The sequence below is a fragment of the Somniosus microcephalus genome, chromosome 16 (assembly GCF_052327205.1).
Source record: "Somniosus microcephalus isolate GS21.2 chromosome 16, FLI_Smic_1.0, whole genome shotgun sequence".
Lineage (NCBI taxonomy): Eukaryota > Metazoa > Chordata > Chondrichthyes > Squaliformes > Somniosidae > Somniosus > Somniosus microcephalus.
Genome location: NC_141002.1, coordinates 32,043,502 through 32,068,850, shown reverse-complemented (window position 1 = coordinate 32,068,850; position 25,349 = coordinate 32,043,502). Strand labels below are relative to the sequence as shown.

At 44.7% G+C, this 25,349-nt stretch overlaps 1 protein-coding gene across 1 annotated transcript in view; it reads left to right on the top strand.

Moving 5' to 3' along the window:
• Positions 1–686: 686 nt before the first annotated feature.
• hyal6 (hyaluronoglucosaminidase 6) overlaps positions 687–25,349 on the top strand; it is a 50,372-nt gene continuing 25,709 nt past the window's right edge. The window contains exon 1 of the mRNA XM_086008760.1: positions 687–847. The gene's annotated coding sequence lies outside the window, so the exon portion shown is untranslated. The remainder of the gene's footprint in view (positions 848–25,349) is intronic.

Below are 25,349 nucleotides of genomic sequence, written 5' to 3'. Positions count from 1 at the left end.
TGATAATACTTCCCCTCCTTCCCTCGAGGGTGTGTTTTGCTTCTTTTTTTGTTGCCCCCTCCAGTATATATTTTGTAAAATACGAATTCTCACACAGAACCATCAACTGCAAATCCAAAATCCCTGGGCTGTGAAATAATTGACTATCTGCTCAGAGCACTTTTAACTCCAATGTCTTCCAGTTCACAAAACAACATCAATTCATATTAAAAAACCCTTGGGGAATGCAGTTATGCAAACCTTTGTGTGTCATTTACTTACTCCAAATAAAACACTCCCATAAGGTGGAGCATGACAATATATTAAAGCAACAGCCTCAGACCTGCAGGAACATTTCTTTCAGAGAAAAGCCCTTGACTGTTGGTTGATTGAAGATAAAGGTAAGACCTGAAAATCTTTGAACTGTTTGTGTTAAAGTTAACTTATACAACGATGTTAGCCTGTGACCGTCAGCACTCCTATTGCTCGACAGATCATACAGAAAAGTAAGACAGACTTATAGAACAGTTATACTGCACATTTCACGTTGCTGTGAAGTGATTTTGTTTTCATAGTGATGCAAAGCGTTCAGTGTAACTGCAGTCAAATTGTCATGACATGGGTTGTTAAATAAATGGCTATCTCCTCATAGCACTTTTCTGTCTTCCAGTTGACAATTTAACATCAATTTGCATTAAAAAAAACCTTGGAGAATGTAATTATGCAAACCCTGTGAGTCATTTACTTACTCCACATAAAACACTCCCATAAGGTGGAGCATAACAATACATTAAAACAACAGCTTCAGACCTGCAGGAACATTTCTTTCAGAGAAAAGCCCTTGACTGTTGGTTGATTGAAGATAAAGGTAAGATCTGAAAATCTTTGAACTGTATTGAAGTAGACTTACACTTAGTCTATGATCTTCAGTTGCTCGACAGATGATACAGAAAAGTAAGTCTTATAGAACAGTTATACTGCACATTTTGCGTTGTTGTGAGGTGATTTTGTTTTAATAGTGATGCAAAGCGTTCAGTGTTACTGCATCAAGTTGACATGAGTTTCAAATTTGGCTTTGGTTGTGAGACCAACTGGAGTAGGTTGTCTCAAACCACTTTTAGTTAGCTACAGGGTAACTGCAAACAGTGCGAAACCAATCCTTATGTTTGTAATGCCAAAACCGGAGCAACAGACAGTCTATTACTGATATTAAATAAAATCATCAACAGTTGGATAACAGTTGGTAGAGTTTGCCATGGCATTTAAGTATACAGGTCGAGGGCTTTGCTTTTACTCAATTTAAGAGTAGTGCTAAGAAAGAAATATAACAAATTGCTGGCTGTTTGTACCTTTCTAAAAACGGTTACCACTCTCAAACAGAACCTGCAGTGTAACTGGAATATTAGGGAACTAAAACTAAAGCCATAAGTGTTGACCAGTAAAATTGTCCATGTCTATTTAAGCAGTTAAAACATTATCAATTATAATAGTTTTGTTGAGATTTTTTTTTAAAGTGACATTCTTTAATTGTACAGTCTGGTACAGTTGAACCCACAGATACATGTTGAATCAAACTCCAGCCGATTTTCTGATAAATGCAAATGTTTACCATGCCCCATGTTTTTTGTTTTACTTGTTTGTAATGTACGTGTAGAGACAGATACAAAGGTAATTGTGCATTCCAGGGCTCAAAATTCTGATTTATTGTAACTACCGAATTCTAGACAGACCAGTTCAATTTGTAGGCAAGATTTTTCTAAATGTCGCAGCAGATAGCATACAAAGAGATCTCAGTCTGCCTACAAATGTATTTCTTCGCTTCACCAGCATAATCGAATAAGCACAGAAAACATAAGGTTAATGAAAAAAAATTAGATTAGGTTTCTGGAGAAGTAATTTGTAGAAGAACTGAAGGTAGCAAAGACAAGGTTGACAGTTAAATGATGCCTATGACGCAGATGCCTTCCATGTGTACTTTTCAAGTAATTAATACAATACGACCATGGTATGAGTAAACATGACTTTGTTTTGTGGGGAAAGGGGCGATAAGAAATAACTACATGACTCTGCTTTGTGGGGGAAGGGGAGATGAGAAATAACTAATGTATACTGACTTAGTCTAAATTGCTGCAATTACTGTTTTACAGAGTGAATAAAAAATGTTTTAAAAAATGTCAAACCACGTGATTTCTACTTGTTTTGTAACATACAGGGTGGATAAAGGGGAACCAGTGGACGTAGTGTATTTAGACTTCCAAAAGGCATTTGACAAGGTGCCACACAAAAGATTATTGCTCAAGATAAAAAATCACGGGATTGGGGGTAATATTCTGGCATGGGTGGAGGATTGGCTCTCTAACAGAAAGCAGAGAGTTGGGATAAATGGTTCGTTCTCAGATTGGCAACCAGTAACTAGTGGTGTTCCGCAGGGGTCAGTGCTGGGTCCCCAACTCTTTACAATCTACATTAACGATTTGGAGGAGGGGACCGAGTGTAACATATCAAAGTTTGCAGATGATACAAAGATGGGACGGAAAGTAGTGAGTGAGGAGGACATAAAAAACCTGCAAAGGGACATAGACAGGCTAAGTAAGTGGGCAGAGATTTGGCAGATGGAATACAATACTGGAAAGTGTGAGGTTATGCACTTTGGCAGGAAAAATCATAGAGCAAGTTATTATCTTAATGGCAAGAAACTGGAAAGTACTGTAGTACAAAGGGATCTGGGGGTCCTGGTGCACGAAACTCAAAAAGTTAGTATGCAGGTGCAGCAAGTGATCAAGAAGGCCAATGGAATGTTGGCTTTTATTGCTAGGGGGTTGGAATATAAAAGCAGGGAGGTATTGCTGCAGTTGTACAAGGTATTGGTGAGGCCACACCTGGAATACTGCATACAGTTTTGGTGTCCATACTTAAGAAAAGACATACTTGCTCTCGAGTCAGTACAAAGAAGGTTCACTCGGTTAATCCCGGGGATGAGGGGGTGGTCATATGAGGAGAGGTTGAGTAGATTGGGACTCTACTCATTGGAGTTCAGAAGAATGAGAGGCGATCTTATTGAAACATATAAGATTGTGAAGGGGCTTGATCGGGTGGATGCGGTGAGGATGTTCCCAATGATGGGTGAAACTAGAACTAGGGGGCATAATCTTAAAATAAGGGGCTGCTCATTCAAAACTGAGATGAGGAGAAACTTCTTCACTCAGAGGGTGGTAGGTTTGTGGAATTTGCTGCCCCAGAAAGCTGTGGAAGCTACATCATTAAATAAATTTAAAACAGAAATAGATAGTTTCCTAGAAGGGAATAAAGGGTTACGGGGAGCGGGCAGGAAATTGGACATGAGTCTGGGTTCGGAATGGTCATGGCCCTGTGGGTAGTGGAGCGGGCCCAGGGGCCGTGTAGCCTTGTTCTGCTCCTACTGTGTTCTAATTCTGTTAGATTTCAGGAGATGGTTTTATTCCTGTTCCTGGCTGGGGTGGAGATCACCTTTACAGAAGGTAAGTACTGTAACAAATATAGGGACAGAGTGATCTCCTGGAAGAATTTCAATCGCCTAGATGGGTCGGAGAGGAATTTCCCAGATTTTTTTCTCCCAAATTGGCCATTGGGTCTTTATCTGGTTTTTCGCCTCTCCCGGGAGATCACATGGGTTCGGGTGGATGCAGAGTGATAGAAGATTTGAGGTTAGGGTCAGATCAGCCATGATCTTATTGAATGGTGGAGCAGGCTCGAGGGGCCGATTGGCCTACTCCTGCTCCTATTTCTTATGTTCTTATGTAAGAGCCCTTGACTTGATTCCCTTTCAAGTTTTTGTTTCTCTTGCCAATATTCTTTGCCAATTTTCTCCCCTCCTCTCCCTGAAAGTGTTAACTCCTTCTTGGAGGTTGATTTCACCGGTGCCAGTCATCCTTTGCTCAAGTAGCTGCCATTCATGTGAAAGCCTTCACAGTGGGTGTTGACGGATTATTTGGCCATGGTGCACATCGCAGCCAAACCGAATCCTGTCCTCCCACAACATCTACACATGTGTACTTCCAGCAGGACTAATAGAAATACATAGAAGTTACAACATGGAAACAGGCCATTCAGCCCAGTCGGTCCGTGTTGGTATTTACTCTCCACGCGAGCAAATATTCCTATTCACATTTACCTGCCCTGTTCCCATATCCCTATTTTTCCTTTTGCTTCATCCATCTATTCAGTCTAATCCTGAATGTTGACCTTGTTTCGGCTTCAAACATTATCCCTGGAAGTGAATTTCCCAGCCTCACAACTTTCTGTTTAAAGAAGCTTCTCTTGTTCTCTGTTAAATCATTTAAACTTCTTCCGATGGCACCTCAACTAATGGAAACAATTTGCTTCTATCTACCCTGTCCCAATTATCAATGTTGCTATTATATCACCCCATAATCTGCATTGTTCTAAGGAAAAATGTCCCAATTTTTCAAGTCTTCATATTTGTATGTCCTCATACCAGGCAGCATCCTAGTGAATCTGTGTTGTACCCTCTCTCAAGCCTCAATATCCTTCCTATAGCTTGGAGCCCAAGACTGCACACAGTACTCTAACTGAGGTCTTATTAAGGTTTTATACAGGCCCATCATTACTATTCTCTGTAATTTTTGGGGGGGCTGTGTAGCCCCTTTAATGGGCTGCATGGCCCATTCAAAATAGCTCACATGTGCGGTTCTTCTATTTAGAAGCTGGCAAGCCTGCTGTGCAGGACCTTCAGAGCGCCACGCAGCCAAGTCGCTTAAAGGGAACATTGCTCATCATTACCTCTTCACTTTTACATTCTAGACCTCTTGTGATAAAACCTAGAATTCCATTGGCTTGGTTTACACCCATATCAACCTGAGGTGTTGCCTTTAATACCCTGTGAACCTGTCCCCCCAAATTCCTCTACTCTTTCACTGCTCCAAGCCTATCTTAATTCAGAATAAAATTACTGCTTTTTTTAAACCAAAATCTATCTATCACACTGACGTTGAACTCCATCTCCCACATTTTAGCCTATTCCCCCATCTAATCTATATCCCTTCATAGCTTCCTGCGGTCTTCTAAAAATTAATAATACTTTCTGATTTGGTACCATCTGCACATTTCAACATCACTCTCTCTAGGTCTATATCCAAATCTCATTGGATCCAATCAGGAAACACTGGCCCCACCCTAGCCAAGGGGCACTGAGGCCAATTGTAGTATCCCCTACTGTTGCCCACCTGGTTCTGCACAGACTGGAACCTGAGATCCTTCTGATCTGAATGGATCAGCTATTAACTGGACAAACTTATTGAACCATCAGGAGAGCCTCTTTTCAAGGTGTTCAATCTTTTTGTAAAACTATAGCATACAGGTGGATGTCGAAGAAAAATATTGACATAATTAATTACAGTATACATTATATGCAAATCCATTACTCACACCAAGGCCTGAATTTTAATCGGGGAGCGGGGTGGGGGAGGCTTGGAAGCGGTCGGGAAATCCGGGAGAACAGGTTTCCCGCAGGCCTTGCCGCATTGGAAACCTCTGTTTTCCACCCGCAGCCAGCCAGATTAAGAGTCTGGCTGATTATCGGGGGTCCAGAGGAACATGGGGTTTGGGGAGGCCTCATGGGGAAGGGGCTCGGAGGCCACGTGAGAGAGTCTCCGATTGTGGGGGGGTGGGTTTGGCAGGGACGCTGGATTCAGGAGGTAAGTGTAAAGGCACTTACTTCCTGGATCCAGCAGTCCTCTCCTTACTTAGCTGGCAAGCTTCCCGAGGCCTGCAAAACCCGACCAGCTACAGTTAAATATAAAACGGAGATTAAATCTGAGGCACGGCAGCCTCATTATAATATTTAAATTGGCGGCCCGCCCCCTTCCCACCTGTCCTGCCTCTGTTAAAACCAGAAGTGGGTGGGTTGGGGTCGGGATTCAGACTTTTAACACTTTAACTTCCCACCCGACCCAAACCCACCCCCTTTTTTGGGTTAAAATTCCTCCCAAGGGTCTCCCTTGATGTGAACAATGTATGTGAGGGAGGATGTTATCTCCCAGTTAATAATGTGATATTACCTACATCAAAGCTTCATTAAATTTTCAGTTTCCTTTTTACAGTTCAGCTTTTTATCCCACAAAATGTATTTAAAAGACATCCATGCCCTTGTTACCTCTAAGCTCAACTATTCCAATGCTCTCCTGGCCGGCCTCCCATCTTCCACCCTCTGTAAAGTTAACCTGATCCAAAACAATGCTGCCCCTATCCTAACTCGCACCAAGTCCCATTCACCCATCACTCCTGTGCTCACTGACCCACATTGGCACCTGGTCGATTTTAAAATATTCAGCCTTGTTTTCAAATCCCTCCCGATCTCTGTAACCTCATCCAGCCCTCCACCCGAGTCGCATACCCGATTTTCATTGCTCCACCATTGGCGGCTCTGGAATTACCTCCCTAAGCCTCTCCACCTCTCTCTCTTCCTTCTCTCCTCTTTTAAGATGCTCCTTAAAACCTACCTCTTTGACCAAGCTTTTGGTCACCTGTCCTAATATCTGCTTATGTGGCTCGATGTCAAATTTTGTTTGACAACGCTTCTGTGAAGTGCCTTAGGACATTTCACTACGTTAAAGGCGCTATATAAATGCAACTTCTTGTTGTTGATAGCATATCAGGGCCAAATTGCCCAGTACATGATGCCAGTGAGAGCCTTGTCTGCTGAACATGCATATTTTCTGTCCACTGCTTCCAGAAGACATAAAATTGCAGGCAGCGTGTCCACAATTTCCTGTTATAGGTGATGGTCCCGACCAGCAGCATGTACTTGCTATTTGGCAATCACAAGTGAAGTTAATGTCTGCCTTAATGTTGACAGGAATTTGGTGTGAGAGTCTTGTGATGGAAAATTTCCCCCATATAGAGAAAGAATGTAGATAGTTAGCATGTTCTGGAAACGGCATTGCATAAAATAGTGAATGTGGTGTATGTAACCTGTTCCACCTTAAGAGAACTTAAGCCTGTTCCACCTTAAGAGATGTACTACTTTCTCTGGCTGCTGTATACGTAATACCGGCCGGTATATAAGTACTGTGTAGTGATATTGCTGTTAGTATAGCCCTGACCTCCAACTAGTAAAGACCTGTTGAAACGTTATTCTTGTAGTCTGTGTCAGTAATTAATCTTAAATACAACTAGAACACACAGACTTAACAGTGGCGACGAGTCCGATTCTTACCCTGCGGCAGTTTATATCCATGGCGGCTTCGTCCACAGAACGGGCGTCGAAGAGAGGCATCCACCCTCATCACCCTGCTGGAAGACACGTCGCGCGGCAGGCATTGAGAACCCGGAGTGCAGAAGATATCCTGAACTCGAAGCCTCCATCAGCGGCAGTCAGCTATCTTCCTTCTACCTCGGTGGTGGGTAAGCCGGTCAGCGACGCGAGCAGAAAGTCGGCCGCGTTGGCTGTACAGACGGGGAGGGAAGACGGAGGAATAAGGGCGGTGAGATCGATCGCGACCGGAGATGAGGGCCGGGCCGCATTCGGGCCAAAAGGCGCAGCGCGGGGACATCGATTGCGGCTGGTGATAAGGGCCGGGCCGCATTCGGGCCAAAAAAGGCACAGCGTCTGGGGCGACTGAAGGCGCGAGAGCCGCGGTGAAGGCGAACGCAGCCGGTGCTAATAACCGGGCTGCAAGAAGGGCTGCGAGGCGCGACACCGGGGAAGCGCGAATGCCCGAGGGAGCCGTGGTGAAGCGGAGACAGCGTCGGGGGAGTTACTAACCGCTGGGCAAGGGGAGCGGCACGCCAAACGCCATTGCAGCCAGCGGGTGAAGAAGGCGAGCGCGGGAAAGACTGCCAAGCGCGGGAAACCGCCATTTTGTAGGCGGAGGATGAAGACAAGAGCGGGAAGCCGCCATCTTGGAAAAAGGGAAATCACTAAAAAAATTGCAACGATGCCTAAACATGGGAACATTAATACCTTTGATAGCGACATCGAAGATTGGGCCACGTATGTAGAACGCATACAAAATTATTGTAAAGCAAATAAAATCCCAGATGATGAGAAAGCACTAACTTTATTAAACTTAATGGGTGCGAAGACATACGGGCAATTGAAACACCTTTTTTCACCAGATGAACCGCTGGAGAAGACGTTCGAGGAGATTGTTACTGTCCTGAGAAATCATCTAAACCCCACGCCGCTGATGCTAGCGGAACGATTTAAATTTTACAGCAGAAAGCAGCTGAAAGATGAACGCAATGCTGAATATTTAATGGAATTGCGTAAGCTAGCAAAGTGCTGTCAGTTTGGAACGGGACTAACAGATGCGCTAAGAGATAAATTTGTGTGTGGATTATTAAAAGAAGATACACAAAAGCGACTGCTCGAGGAGAATGAGCTGACGCTTGAGAAAGCGGTCACTATGGCAGCATCACACGAAGCCGCAGCAAGAGGCACGGCAGTAATGCAGCTACGGTCACGGGAACTCAGTACAAATCAATTGGTTTTGAGTACTGTAAAATGTTATCGTTGTGGAAAGACAACGCACGATCAGAATCAGTGTTGGTTTAAAAACCAAGAATGCAGAACGTGTGGCAGGCTTGGCCACATAGCTAAAGTATGCCGGTCAGGAAAGAAGACCAGCAACAAAAAGTCACCGCAAGGAAAATACATAAAGGTACACAAGGTGACAAAGAACAGTTCGAACGAACAGAAGTCAGATTCAGATGCCAGCAGTAATGAACTGGGTAGCTTAAGAGTACACAACGTTGGTAAGGATGCAGATCTCCAGACAATTTGGGTCACTCTTCAGATAGCAGGAGTCCAAGTAAAGATGGAATTGGACACTGGATCGGCATTGACGGTCATGAATAAGAAAGATTACAAAAGGTTATTCCAACATATTCCCCTACGGGATACGGAGATTATATTGAAAACATACACGGGGCAAAGAGTGTACCCCATCGGAAAGATAGAGGTAAAAGTGGTCCACAAGGGCAAAGAAAGCCAAGTAATGGACTTATATGTGCTACCTGAAGGAGGTCCACCACTACTGGGATGGGAGTGGATTAGGAAAATGAATATGGACTGGCACTCCTTGAAGGCACTAACGGTAGATTCCGGGGAAACAGATGTCAAACCTAAACGATTGTCCAGAATATTGGATGATGCTAAGAGGTGTTCCAGCAGGGACTGGGAACACTGAGAGGATTTACGGCAAATATCAAGATTGATGAACATGCACACCCAAAATTTTTCAAAGCCAGACCGGTACCCTATGCAATACGACCTACTGTAGAAGCGGAACTGGAAGCGCTAGAACGTTCAGGTGTACTGTCTAAGGTAGATTGGAGTGAGTGGGCTACGCCCATTGTTCCCGTTATGAAACGTCCTTCGAGCAACAAGCCAGGAGAACCAGGGAAGGTTCGCATCTGTGGAGATTTCAAGATCACCGTTAATCCGGTGCTTCACGCGGTGCAGTATCCGCTTCCGCGGATTGAGGATATTTTTGCTTCGTTGTCTGGTGGGAAACACTTCACCAAGATAGACCTGGTGCAGGCGTACTTGCAGATGGAGGTTGAAGAAGAGTCACGCCAGTACCTCACGATCAACACGCATAGAGGTTTGTACCGGTATAATAGGCTGGTTTTTGGAGTGGCATCAGCTCCGGCAATTTGGCAGAGGGCCATGGAGCAGGTATTACAGGGAATTCCAGGCACACAATGTTACCGGGACGATATTCTGATTACAGGAGATGGTGATGAAGAACACCTCGCAAACTTGGAACTGGTGCTCAACAGACTGAAAGAGTGTGGACTTAGAGTTAATCGGCAGAAATGTGAGTTCTTTCAGAAGCGGATCTCGTACTGTGGCCATGTCATTGACCAGGAGGGGCTTCATAAGTCTCCTGACAAGATAGAGGCAGTTGTAAAGGCTCCCGCTCCGGATAATGTCTCTCAGTTGAGGTCGTTTCTAGGATTGATTAACTATTACCATAAGTTTCTACCGAATCTATCCACGGTACTGCACCCGCTGAACGCTCTTTTACAGAAGGGGGTACCATGGGAATGGAGCAAAAACTGTAAGAAGGCATTTCGCAAAAGCAAAGAATTGATCACCTCAGAGGAAGTGTTGGCTCACTTCAACCCGACACTGCCTATTCGGTTGGCTTGTGATGCTTCTCCATATGGTATTGGGGCAGTACTCTCACACAAGTTGCCAAATGGCACGGAAAGGCCAGTCGCGTTTGCATCCAGATCATTGACCTCCGCTGAGCGCAACTATGCGCAGATCGATAGGGAGGCTCTCAGCCTTGTATGGGGAGTGAAGAAGTTTAATCATTACCTGCAGGGCCAAAAATTCACACTTCTGACAGACCATCAGCCGTTGGTATCCATTTTTAACCCTAAGAAGGGTGTTTCGGTGATGACAGCACAGAGACTCCAGAGATGATCCCTTTTCCTAGGGGCACATCAATATCAAATAGAATTCAAAGGTACAAAGCAGCATGGCAATGCTGATGGGCTGTCGCGCCTGCCACTACCTGAAGAAGAAGAGACGACGAAAGTTGACCCTGTTGAGTTATTTCATTCGACCATCATCGAGTGTTTACCAGTCACCAATGCAAGTATTGAAAGAGAAACCAGGAACGACCCGACACTGTCCCGAGTCTACGAGGTGACAGTGAAGGGATGGCCAACACATGGTGATCCTCTGTTACCGGCATTCTCGGCAAGGCGAGACCAGCTGTCCGTCTGCCATGGTACTTTGATGTACGGGACAAGAGTGATTATTCCTCCCAAGTTAAGGGAAAGAGTTCTAAAGGAACTGCATGAAGGTCATCTGGGGGGAGTTAAGATGAAAAGTCTTGCTAGGGCTTATGTATGGTGGCCGGGTATTGACCAACAGATAGAGGAGTTGACGAAAAGCTGCGCTGGGTGCCAAAAAGTGCAAAATGCACCTCCGATCGCACCGCTACACCCATGGGAATGGCCTTCAGCCCCATGGCAACGCGTACATATTGACTTTGCTGGTCCATTCATGGACTCCATGTTCCTAATTGCGGTGGACGCACATTCCAAATGGCCAGAAGTGATCAAGATGAATACCACTACTTCAGAAAAGACAATTGCGGTGTTAAGAACAATATTCGCAAGGAACGGATTGCCAGAACAGATATGTTTGGACAACGGACCACAGTTCGTGTCGGAAGAATTCCAAAAATTCTTAAAGAAGAATGGGGTGAAACATTATACCTCTGCCCCATATCATCCGGCGACAAACGGGTTGGCCGAGAGATTTGTCCAAACATTCAAGAAGGCAATAAAGGCCATGAACGATGATCAGATTCCGCTACAACACAAGGTGGACAATTTCCTAATGGCATATCGAAACGCCGCTCATGCAGTAACTAACCAAAGTCCTGCCATGATGTTTTATAACAGGAGGTTGCGGTCCAGGTTGGACTTGTTAAAACCAAATGTGCGGAGGGAAGTGGAAAACAAACAGTTCCGGCATATTAATAACAAGACCACTCGAAGTTTCGACGTAGGACAACCAGTGTTGGCAAGGGGCTATGGAAACAAAAAATGGCAGTCCGGAACAATTCGGGCCAGACAAGGACCTCTGATGTACACAGTAGATATTGGTAACACTGTGATAAGGCGTCATGCGGATCAACTGGTAGAATCGAGAGCAAGGGTCGAACCCATGGTTGCGACAGAGACAACTGTGGAAGACGTTAATGAACCTGAAGCATCTACCTCGGCAGGGAATGTACCTGATGATGACGTCCAATACATAGGAAACCAACTAGAGGAGTCACCTCAGCAACAAGAATCAGAGACCACTGAAAGGCGTTATCCAACCCGAATCAGAAGGCCTCCTGAGAGACTGAACCTTTGAACTGTTTATACCTGAAGTTATATATGTATATATGTTATTATGTTATGTTAAATGGGGATATGACTGTTAAGCTAAAAAGGGAGGATTGTGGTGTATGTAACCTGTTCCACCTTAAGAGAACTTAAGCCTGTTCCACCTTAAGAGATGTACTACTTTCTCTGGCTGCTGTATACGTAATACCGGTGGTGACCACCGGTATATAAGTACTGTGTAGTGATATTGCTGTTAGTATAGCCCTGACCTCCAACTAGTAAAGACCTGTTGAAACGTTATTCTTGTAGTCTGTGTCAGTAATTAATCTTAAATACAACTAGAACACACAGACTTAACAGTGAACATTTAGCAAGTTGCACCAGGTATGATCTCTTCGATATGTAGGAGTTGCTCCCGTGATCAAGAGTGTTTCCATTTTTCTGTTTCCTTGGTGACTCCAGTATGATTTTTTTAATTCTATACACACACACACACATAAGAAAGATGTCCCAAACCACTTTACAGTCAATTAATTCACCTCTGAAGTGTCGTCACTGTTGTATTGTAGGAAATGTGGCAGCCAATTTGCACACAGTAAGCTCCCAGAAACAGTAATGTGATAATGACCAGATAATCTGGGTTTTTGTTTTAGTGATGTTGATTGAGGGATAAATATTGGCCAGGACACCAGGGAGAACTCCCCTGCTCTTCTTCAAAATACAGGAAACTTTCTTTTATCCGGCACGGACGGGACCGACGTGGTGCCGGTTCATAAAAAATTCCGGATAACTGAACGCTATAGTAAAAGATACGGAGCTGAGAGCGCCGTATAAAGCAACAAACCCTGTTGACAGATTCAAAACAATGGCCACAAGTTGCAAGCGTCTCTGTAGCTTAGCAACAGCTGCAGCCACACCCTTGCACAGCAACAGATGGAGCAAGGCAAGTAATAAAAATTCAGGAACCTACTCCTGAATTTTGCCGGTTAACCGACATTTCTGGTTATTTAGTGGCCGGTTAATCGAAAGTTTCCTGTAGTGCAATGGGATCTTTTACATCCACCTGAGAGGGCAGGTTTAACATCTCATCCAAAAGACGGCACCTCATAAAGTTACCAAGGAAATGTAGGAAATCTTGTGTAGTATTCAGAAACAGTTAGTTATTTATAAGCAGGTCATTTTTGTTAACATTTGGATTATTTAAATTTACTAGACTTGCCCTTTTTGTTTCTCTCTGTGGTCATCATCACTCTCTCTTCTAGTTTTTTGTCTTTTTCTTATATCTTCCCACATTTCTTCTTTACTTCTACATGTGCCTGCATTTCTCCCTTTGCATAGTTTAGGGAATACCATTGATAGACTTTCTTTGTTTCTGGACAATTCTGAAATTCTATGTTATAAAACTTACAGAAGTACCATCAGTAATCAAGCCCTGCTGAGTGAAAGAAGGTCAAAAGTTTCAGTTGGAAATGTCTTTTGATACTTAAGAGTTAAAAAGCTGCATCCTTTCCCTCAGAATACTATGGTTGTGGCTCAAAACTTGAAAATTGCACTTCTTGTGAAACATTCTGACTTTCTTAATTGATTTTTTTATATTAAAACTCTCCAATGTTTTCCTGGCTTGAGAATTACCAAAATATTAATGATCATCATCATTCAATTATACAATGGGCAACATATAACTGTTCTTTACAGGCACAGGCAAAATTAATACATTTAACAGATGGAATCTAACTGCACAAAGACATGTCTCAGCCAGACTGCGCCTTGCATTTTCCTTCTGGCCATTTTTAATCATGACGCATGGGAACACCAGAACCTGTAAGTTCCTCTCCAAGTCACACACTATCCTGACTTGGGAATAAATGGCCGTTTCATCGCTGGGTCAAAATCCTGCAACTCTCCACCTAACAGCACTGTGGGAGTACCTTCACCACACGGACTGCAGCGGTTCAAGAAGGCGGCTCACCATCACCTTCTCAAGGGCAACTAGGGATGGTCAATAAATGCTGGCCTTGCCAGCGATGCCCACATCCCAAGAATGAATTTAAAAAAAGGCTAGATGTCACCTAATCATCACTGCTTGTTCTATCTCGTTTCTTCTACACTTTTCAATCTGACTGGTGTCCTGCATTACAAGCCTTGTCCCTTCAATCTGGCTTTCACAGTTAATTAGAGAAGAGAAATGCGATACAACAACAACTTGCATTTATATAACGCCTTTAATGTAGTAAATGTCCCAAGATGCTTCACAGGAGCATTATCAAACAAAATTTGACACCGAGCCACATGAGATATAAGGACAGGTGAGCAAAAGCTTGGTCAAAAAGGTAGGTTTTAAGGAGCATCTTAAAGGAGGAGAGAGAGGTAAAGAGGCAGAGAGCACAACAAGAATTTGCAAAATGGGACAAACACCCAATTGAGATCCTACATGCAGAATTCTGTAAAAGTATCCTCCGGACTCAAAGGAAAACAGTAAACAATGCATGCAGGGCGGAACTAGGCCAATATCCATTAATAATCACTATCCAAAAAAGAGCCACCAAATTTTGGAATCCCCTACAAATGAGCAACCCCCAATGCTATCACTACGACGCCCTGAAATGCCAAGAGCTGACCATAAAGAAAAATACCCTCAGTCAACTAGTCCGGGGACTCAGTGAAGTAACTACTAACAATACTAACAATAACCAGTCCCAGGACAGTGACAGGGTAACACAAAGAATTCGACCCAACACAATCGTCACTAAGCAAAAGGAAAAATATCTGACATATTGGGCAGAAACAACAAAAACCCAAAGCAAACTCAATTGCTACTTGGCCCTATACAGACAATACAACATAGCTGATTACCTGACCATGGTAAAGGATAACAAACTGAGAAGAACCTTGACAAGGTACAGACTTAGCGAACATAGCCTAGCGATCGAAAAAGGCAGACACAGGCAAACCAGGCTGCCAAGAGAAGACAGGATATGCTCTCACTGCAGTCTGGGAGTAGTTGAGACAGAGATGCACTTCCTCACAGCCTGTGGAAAATATCAGGACATCAGGGAGAATTTCTACCAAAAATTCTCCCAAATATGCCCTGAATTCAGAAATCTGAATGACAACCAAAAACTCCCTTTCCTACTGGGGGAGGAGAGAAGCTGTGTAACACTGGCGGCACACTATGTTACAGCTTGCCATGAACAGAGGGACAACCAGTAAACTAAGACAAGAATATATACAAACAAGGCGAATGTATATTTATAAACTGTATGAATAGAACCGCGTTTATGTGTTCAACCATAAATGTATTTTGATGCTTTGGCAACATAAGATGTACCTTATCATGCCAATAAAGCGATTTGAATTGTGAATTGTGAATTGTTATATGGAGGGAGTTCCAGAGCTTAGGGCCTGGGCAGCTTAAGGCCCGGCCGCCAATGGTGAAACGATTAAAATCTGGGATGCTCGAGGTCAGAATTGAAGGATACTGACTCGTGAGACAGAAAATTGTATCCTATAGGTCTTCGCTGTATTTTCTGTTTAAACCACACATTAGATAAGTAATTAAATGTGATATCCCTCTTGGAAAGTCTAGCAAGAAAGTAATTCAAGTGGCTAATTCTGCTTGAATATTGATGTGTATTGAATGAATGGATCATCTAATCTGAGAAATAACATATTGTAACATACTCCTTCTTAGGCAGTCCCTCGGAGCCGAGGATGACTTGCTTCCACATTAAAAATGAGTTCGTAGGTGAATGATGAGTCCAATGCGGGACCTACAGTCTCTGTCACAGGTGGGGCAGACGGTAGTTGAAGGGGTGGGTGGATGGGGTGCTTGGGTTGACGTGCGCTCCTTGCGTTGCCTGCGCTTGGCTTCCGCTTGCTCCCGGCGAAGAGACTCGAGGTGTTCGGCGCCTTCCCAGATGCTTCTCCTCCATAACATAACATAACGTAACAAAGCATAAATAACGAGATACTATCCTTCACTACATCTTAATTAGTATTGATGTATAGTTTAGATATATAGGCCTAGAAATTCACTATGGCCCCGCCAGCTGGCTAGCGCCCAAAAGTTAGCGCTGGGCGCGGAGCCAGTTGCGACCGTCAGATATTCAGTTTTTGCGCCCCAAGTCGGAACCGGGCGCTATTCCAGGGTGTGCCCGCCCCCGCTTGGGGCGCTGAAACTGAATTTCAGCGCTCTAGGTGCCGCTGCGACACCCGATGCGGTGCGGCAGGCTGCGGTACTGCAGGCCTCCTCCTTCTCTTAAGGTGGAGGTGCCTGCAACAGGGAGATCGCCGCTGGATTGTGCCGGCAAATGAGCCCGGCACCACGGAGAAGTGCCGGGCTCGCGGAAAGCAGCCGGCAATGCCGCGGGGGGGGGTGGTGGAGGAGGCCGGGGAAGGAGGTGCGGGCATGTGGCCGCCGAAAAAGCGGCCGGCCGCACCTCCACCTTTATGCGCCCCACTAAGGCTGCAGTAAGGCCCTGGTCTCCGGATGTTAGTAGCAGCCGCCACGGAGGAGGCGGCGGCAACTGAATATGGGCGTCGGGCCGGCATCGGGGCGGAAACGGGGCACTGCGCACACCGATGACGTCATCGGTGCCGGCGCAGCGCTACCGGCTACCGCCGCCATTACCGCTGAGCTCAATATCAGCGCAACCTCCTCTATTGGCGCAGAAGCCCTCTTTGGGCGGTAACTGGCCGCAAAGCTGGCAGCGCCTTACTGAATTTCTAGGCCATAAGATTATAAAAATCTGAACATCGTAGTTCAGCCATAGCTCAAGGGGACTAATGAGTTAGAATATAGTAATGATCCATTCATTCAATACGCATCAATATTCAAGCAGAATAGAGGAAGTGTATGCTCATTCACGGAAGTCATTTTTTAAAAGGTAGAATCCATTCATTGTTGGACTTGAAGCTGCATTGCCAGTGAAATATGGGGGAGGTGCATATAGCTTCGGGTATGCTGCCGCAGCTTTTGGTCACTGGTGATGGGTCTGGGTTCCTGGTTGTGGATGCTGGAATAATTGGGGACTATAATCCTGGACTCTCGTGCAACTTCTGTAGCATTCTTAGTAATTTGATTCCAATTGCTTTGTTTTATCAATTGCAAAGTGGAAAAGGCTAAATTCTGGTACTGATGCTGCTGCAAAAAAGGTGTATCAAACAATACCTGCCTGAGAAAAAGTAACAAAGTCACTACTTGGAGGTCAAAGACTGGAGATATGCAAACTGTAAATCAGATTGTGCTAACAGAAATTCTTCTTGGGTCGAATACAATGAAGTCAAACAGTTTCTAGAAAGTAGCTAATGCACCTCCCTAGCGTAAATTATTCCAGATTCCAAACATGATGCCAAAACAAAAAGCTTGTTGTTCTGTTTTCTGACATGTATAGATTATAGCACTTGAACTCAGAAGGGGGATAATGTTGGAAAGCCTGATTTTTAGTTTTGCTTTGGATATAGTTAATTGCCTGAGGGAGAGATGAATCACGTCGCCTATCCAGTCCCTGCCTAGCTTTTCACCCTCCGGCTCAAATCAGAAGAACACAGAACTTCACTGATTCAGTCCGCTAAGTCCTACTTGAGGAAATAAAAGGCAGGAGGCACCTGAGTGTAGATGTCACTAAACACCCAAAAATGTAACTCCTGCGGCCTGGTGTATCACCTCAGTCTTCAGGGGACTATCAGTGTTGGGACTATCTGTGGTAACCGTGTCAATCCATAGCTGTCCTTGCTCCATACCTAACTAGAAATAAAAGACTAACATTTGCTGCAGTTTAAAGAATGCAGTCCCCACAGTTGTACTCAAAGAAGATCAAAGCCCCCTTTAAAAAAATCCAATTGTTTCTTTTCCTGCTGAAAATCAGGTCCAAAGATGTACGAGTGTCATATCCATGACATCAGAGTGGCACAAACATACTGGCATCACAAATGCAATGTGCGCGTATCTCCAGATCTGAATTTTTTGTTAACAATGCATTTTTTCCCTTAGATTTATGAGGAAATCAGTTTTTACTGATTCCCAACCTGAAAAATATCTGGAAATTGGTAAAAATTGATTTCAAAGATCTCTGCATGTAAATGCAAGTTAGCAGGAAGCCAAAGTACAAAATATCAACTGCACAGTAACAGAATCCCAATCTGACAAGCAATACCTCAGGGGTCTTCATCTTTGGCATATTATTTTCTGTGTTCTTGTTTAGGTGCAGTTCCTTTCGATTGGCTCTGTACCACTAGCAATTATACTGAAACTATTTTCCCACAGCTACTTCTGCATTTTCTTCCACAGTGACTTGCCCAGCCTTTGGTGAATCTTTTTTCATATGTGGCAAAGATTAATAGTCACATATTCTTCAAAAAAATGGTTAAAAATGAAGAATAGTGTCCCCTTTTACCCTTACATCTATCATGCACACCTTTTTAAGGAGTAGTGGCCTTTGAAATTAAGCTTCAAAGATCAGTGCAACACATTGATCGTTCTTCTTATCAGTAGAGTATTAAGACTTCAACTTTAGCATCGAAGATGACCTACTGCAACCCTTATAGAGAAGAAAGCTTTCAGCATGCTGCAAGTGCAATTTAGCCTATCACCTACAGTTGTTCATTGATTAGCTTACAATATCAAGCTGTTTTGCAAAAAAGCAAATGAAATAGAGTGAATCTATAATGGAGATACATAAAATGTGCAATAGTTTAAAAACAAATCTATAAAATGGAGCTGCCAGATTTAGGTATATTAGGTCTGATTTTGTTTTCCTTTTTGAAGACATTGAGTCCTTGTACCCTACAATTGCACGTGCAAGTGGCCATTATTCATGTGTGAGTCTTGACAGCAAGTATCAGCACCCTATTTGACTGTGGGGGAGGGAGAATAAGCAAGATCTATGCAAGTAAAACTTCATGAGCACCTAATTCTTACTCCAAGGTTTTCCTAGGTGGTTGGCTTCATTAAATGTTACAAATACTTTCAATTGATGAAACGTTTGATAATATTTCTACTGAGCCCACTCACATGACAGCTATTCTTAAAATTCGAATCGGCAGCTTGAAATCACCCAGAATGTGCAGGGAACGATGTAGAAGACAATGAGACAGTAGGAGGGGAGGGGGGAGAAGTGATTGTTATTAAGAAGTAAACTCCAGTGATATTATGATTGCATGACCCCAAATGAAAAGCGGTTGTAGCATGCAGACATCAAGGGTGCAATTATTTTTCCTTAAACCGTACTCACAAGTCATTTATCCATTTTATGCCACAGCTATTTAAAAGGATGACATATACTAGCTTTACATTTCAGTGTAGTGCGATCAGTTTATTTATTAAAGTTAAAGTCTAGTTAATTGTCTTTGACTTTTGCTAGTACTCCCCCTTGGCATTCTCACTCTACCCCATAAGTTTCTTTCCTTCCACTGTTTGGATTTAGAAGTGTCAGAAGGTATTTTGTTTTGTTTCAGTATGAATTAAATCAAATTCCCCAAAGTATTTTTAGTGGAAACTGTAAGTCATTGAGGATTTAATTGATGGACTGTTTGAACCAAATAGGCAGTCCATAAGTTGAGTTGGCATGGCTGTGTAATAACAGGAATCTGAACATGAGTCACAATGGGAAGTTTGGGAAACAATCAATTTAAAGAGATCAAAAACTGGGATTGAGATGAAAATGAGCAGTCGATTTATTTGGGTGATCGAATTAGTGGGCATTATTTCCATTGACATTTTTCTTTTTAAAATGGGACTCTCTAAAAGTTGTCAATGTGTCTGGATGGTCAACAAGGGAGATTCAGCTGTATATTCAGATGTTGAGCAAGAAATGCATTTTATTTGTGTACCCAATTTAATTTTTTAAAAATCTTTTAAAAACTTTAACAGGTTCAGCCTGTTTACATTTTGTTCATATGATACGTAATAGATGTGTCTTAGACAAGCTGTGGGTGCTTGGATGGCATTGTAGAAGGGGTGGTCAGGCCGAGTCAAGAACAATGTGGAGAGGTGGGCGGCTATACTGATTGGGTCATTTCCGCTGTGGGCTTCAAGGGTGAGCTGCTACGCTCTGCCACTGCTTTGGTTGTGCTTATAGGCCTCCCTTTATGGCATCATTGGAGCATTTCTGGAGGTGATCACACAATGTAAGACTTCAGGAAGACAGCCCAGGTTGCCTGGTATATCACTTACTCACATCGTCATATATCCCAAAGGTACCTAACCCTTATATTTATTGTGGGAATGGTTGAACTTCACCAGAGCAGAGGAATGCATATTCTTACTGCCAACAGTGAGAGCTACACTCATTTATGCACCATGGGGGGGGGAGTTTCTGTTTCTGGGAAACAGGCTAAACAAATACGGGATTGTGTCTGTGGGGATTATGAACTCAGCTATGATCTTTGTAGCTTCCCTTTGTGATCATTTAAAAGGGAACAGTAAATTGAGATCAAGTTTTAAGACTGGATGATGCTTTGTAGGTTACTTGCTTCCTGTATCTTTCAGTGCTTTTGGCGCAATATAATTGTGTGTATGTTCTTTCTATACTTTAAGTTCTTCAGTTCATTTACTCGTATTGACACGGATCTCCAACCTCCGCCTGCCCAAAGCCAGCATCGGAAATGGCACCAGCGAGCTGTGGACGCTAAACATGCAGCTTGCTGACTGTAGGAGGGTGAGAAGTTGAGCCAGGCAGCAGGTCGGGCCTGGGAAGGAGATGATACTGGGGTAGGCCTCACATGGACCGGCAGAAGGCCCAAGTTTTTCTATGGGCCCACGAAGAGCACTCCTAGCCCCACAAAAATAAAAATGAAAAATTTATTTGACCATTTTTATGAGCGGCCTCCAGCGATCCAGTTAAGCACCGTCCCGTTACACCATTCAACACCTGGTAGAAATGGACGCTGCGTGCGCAACGCACACTCCGCCCATTTCTACTTGAAAATCGCAATCACCGCAGGACCCTGATTTGCATATATAAGCAGCCTTGCGCTTGAAACTGGCGCAAGTGCTGCTCACCCATACAGGCTTGCCTGAAAATTGCATTACGTAGGCCTGGGTGCCAATGGGCTGGATGAAGTACCCTACTCCTCCTCCCCGCCTATTTGAAACTGCCAGCATCTTGTTTTTCAGGTAAGGAACATGCAGCTGGCTGTTGAAAATCAGCACCTGTGCATAAAAGGCTTTCCTTCAAATGATATGTTCCTAAGCATCTCATCGATGACAAATGGTTCTAAACACAACATGATCCCATAATTATGTACGATAGCAAAATACTGCAGATGTTGGAAATCCGAAATAACAACAGAAAATGCTGGAAAAACTCAGCAGGTCAGGCAACATCCGTGGAGAGAAATTTGAGTTGACGTTTCGGGTTGGACCCTTCTTCAAAACTGGAAAGAAAAGAAACTAGATCGGAGGCAGGGCTGCGATCGGACAAAAGAATAAAAGAAACAAAAGAAGTAAAAGAGATTAGAAGCTAGACAAGATAGTAATAGGCTGGGATTAGGTGTAAAGTGTACTGGCAGGGCAAAAGATAGCTGCCAGGTGTGAGAGAGAAACAAAAGGAAAGGGGGGGGGGAAAGGAGTGGAACAGTTACAAGAGAAAATGAAATGGGGGCCGAGCTTATGATCTGAAATTGTTGAACTCGATATTGAGTCCGGAAGGCTGCAGACTGCCTAATCGGAAGATGAGGTGCTGTTCCTCGAGTTTACGTTGAGCTTCCGTGGAACAATACAAGAGGCCAAGGACGGTGAGGTCCGAGTGGGAATGGAGCGGTGAATTAAAATGACAGGCGACTGGAAGCTCGGGGTCACCCTTACGGACTGAACGGAGGTGTTCCGCAAAGCGGTCACCCAATCTGCGTTTGGTCTCCCCAATGTAGAGGAGACCGCATCGTGAGCAGCGAATACAGTATACTAGATTGCGAGAAGTACAAGTAAATCACTGTTTCACCTGGAAGGGGTGTTTGGGGCCCTGGACAGTGGGAAGCGGGGAGGTATAGGGGCAGGTGTTACATCTCCTCCGCTTGCACGGGAAGGTGCCAGGCGAAGAGGAAGGGCTGTTTGGGGTGATAGAGGAGTGGACTAGGGTGTCTCGGAGGGAGCGGTCCCTGCGGAATGCTGAAAGGGGAGGGGAGGGGAAGATACGTTTGGTGGTGGGATCACTTTGGAGGTAGCGGAAATGCCGGAGGATGATCCGTTGAATGTGGAGGCTGGTGGGGTGAAAGGTGAGGACAAGGGGAACCCTATCGTGGTTCCGGGAGGGAGGGGCAGGGGTGAGGGCAGAAGTGCAGGAGATAGAACTGACACGGTCGAGGGCAGTGTCAACCACAGTAGAGGGGAATCCTCGGTTGCGGAAAAAGGAAGACATGTCTGAAGCACTGGTGTGGAAGGTGGCATCGTCGGAGCAGATACGGCGGAGGCGGAGAAACTGGGAGAATGGAATAGAGTCCTTACAGGAAGCGGGGTGGGAGGAAGTGTAGTCCAGGTAGCTGTGGGAGTCAGTGGGCTTGTAGTAAATATTGGTCGATAACCTATCCCCAGAGATGGAGACGGAGAAGTCGAGGAAGGGAAGGGAAGAGTCCGAGATGGACCATGTGAAGGTGAGGGAAGGGTGGAAATTGGAGGCAAAGTGAATGAAATTGTCTAGTTCGGGGCGAGAGCAGGAAACGGCACCGATACAGTCATCAATGTATCGGAAAAAGAGGTGAGGGAGGGGACCCGAGTAGGACTGGAACAAAGATTGTTCCACATAGCCCACGAAAAGGCAGGCATAGCTAGGACCCATGCGGGTACCCATGGCAACACCTTTGATTTGGAGGAAAAGAGTGGAGTTAAAGGAGAAGTTGTTCAATGTGAGAACAAGTTCAGCCAGGCGGAGGAGGGTCGTGGTGGATGGGGACTGGTCGGGCCTCTGTTCAAGGAAGAAGCGGAACTCCCTCAGGCCATCCTGGTGGGGGATGGAGGTGTAGAGGGATTGTACGTCCATGGTGAAAAGGAAGCGGTTGGGGCCAGGAAACTGGAAACTGTTAAAGTGGCGGAGGGCGTCCGAAGAGTCGCGGATGTAGGTGGGAAGAGACTGGACAAGGGGAGAAAAGATAGAGTCAAGATAGGAAGAGATAAGTTCTGTAGGGCAAGAACAGGCTGAAACGATGGGTCTACCAGGGCAGTCCTGTTTGTGGATCTTGGGAAGGAGGTAGAAGCGGGCTGTGCGGGGTTGGGGAACTATGAGGTTGGTGGCAGCAGGGGGAAGATCTCCAGAGGAGATGAGGTCAGTGACAGTCTTGGAAACGGTGGTTTGATGTTCGGTAGTGGGGTCATGGTCCAGGTGGAGGTAGGAGGAGGTGTCGGAGAGTTGGCGTTCAGCTTCCGCTAGGTAGAGGTCAGTACGCCAAACAACAACAGCACCACCCTTGTCAGCGGGTTTAATGACAATGTCAGGGTTGGATCTAAGAGAATGGAGTGCTGCAAGTTCAGAGGGAGGTAGGTTGGAGTGGGTGAGGGGAGCAGAGAAATGGAGACGGCCGATGTCACGGCGGCAGTTAGCGATGAAAAGATCTAGAGAGGGCAAGAGGCCAGGGGGAGGGGTCCAGGTAGAACGGGAATTCTGCAAGCGGGAGAAAGGGTCAGTTGTGCGGGGGGAAGACTCCTGGCCAGTGAAGTGGGCACGGAGACGAAGGCAGCGGAAAAAGAGCTCAACATCGTGCCGAGCTCGAAATTCATTGAGGTGGGGGCGTAAGGGGATGAAGCTCAGGCCTTTGCTGAGGACTGATCATTCAGGGTCAGAGAGTGGAAGGTCAGAGGGGATAGTGAAAACGCGGCAGGGGGTGGGATTGGGAGAAGGGGGGTCAGAGGAAAGTGAAGGGGAAGAAGGTTCCGGAGGGGCGTTGGTGTCCAAGAGTTGATGAAGCTTGCGATCCTTGACATTGGAAAGGAAGAAGAAAAGTTTTTTGTTGAAGCGTCGGATGAGTCGAAGGATGAAATGGAACTGTGGACCCGGACAGCTTTGAGATAGAGTGCGCCGGTGTTGCTGAAGAGAGAAGTCGAGTGTGTTCATGTGGCGCCGCATGGCGTTGAGCATGGATCTCAGGATGCGGCGAGAGCAGTAGTTCGAGGAACGATGAATATCTTGGAGATATTTGTAATCCTGGGTGGATCCGAAGCACGAAGGGTGGAAGTTTAGTTGGAATCCACGTGGAGTAAGTCGGAACCGGAGACAGTTGCTGAGGAAAATGATGTGGCTGTGAAACCGAGTCTTGGCAGATACCTGATCAAACACGAGAAGGGAAACTGAAAGTAATGAAGATGAACAAGGTTGAAGAGCCAAACGGAGATCCCGTCGAAGAGAAGAGCAGAACTTCTTCAAGGTAGGCATTCCTAGAAGAGGTGTGGCAGTGAACCAAACACTAGTACGATAGCAAAATACTGCAGATGTTGGAAATCCGAAATAACAACAGAAAATGCTGGAAAAACTCAGCAGGTCAGGCAACATCCGTGGAGAGAAATTTGAGTTGACGTTTCGGGTTGGACCCTTCTTCAAAACTGGAAAGAAAAGAAACTAGATCGGAGGCAGGGCTGCGATCGGACAAAAGAATAAAAGAAACAAAAGAAGTAAAAGAGATTAGAAGCTAGACGAGATAGTAATAGGCTGGGATTAGGTGTAAAGTGTACTGGCAGGGCAAAAGATAGCTGCCAGGTGTGAGAGAGAAACAAAAGGAAAGGGGGGGGGGGAAAGGAGTGGAACAATTACAAGAGAAAATGAAATGGGGCCTCTTGTATTGTTCCACGGAAGCTCAACGTAAACTTGAGGAACAGCACCTCATCTTCCGATTAGGCAGTCTGCAGCCTTCCGGACTCAATATCAAGTTCAACAATTTCAGATCATAAGCTCGGCCCCCATTTCATTTTCTCTTGTAATTGTTCCACTCCTTTCCCCCCCCCTTTCCTTTTGTTTCTCTCTCACACCTGGCAGCTATCTTTTGCCCTGCCAGTACACTTTACACCTAATCTCAGCCTATTACCATCTCGTCTAGCTTCTAATCTCTTTTACTTCTTTTGTTTCTTTTATTCTTTTGTCCGATCGCAGCCCTGCCTCCGATCTAGTTTCTTTTCTTTCCAGTTTTGAAGAAGGGTCCAACCCGAAACGTCAACTCAAATTTCTCTCCACGGATGTTGCCTGACCCGCTGAGTTTTTCCAGCATTTTCTGTTGTTATTTCCCATAATTATGTCCCTGGTTCTGAATTGGCAGGTGTGGTATCAAATAACAAAATCACTAGTTGCTTGCTGCTGTTTTGAACGTGCTTGGGTTTGAAAAATCTTTTAAAAAGGCACCTCTTCAGGAGGAAAAAAATGCTTGTTAAAGACATTTTTGTTTGGGAAGGTAGAAGAGTTAGAAGAACTTTGCAGCATTTTTGTCACAATAATGCTATGTGTAAGTACGATTTTAACTGAACAGAAGTCTGTTTAATTTAAATTTAAGGCCATATTGGAAGTTAACCTCTTTAAACTTTAGAGAAAAGCTTCTAT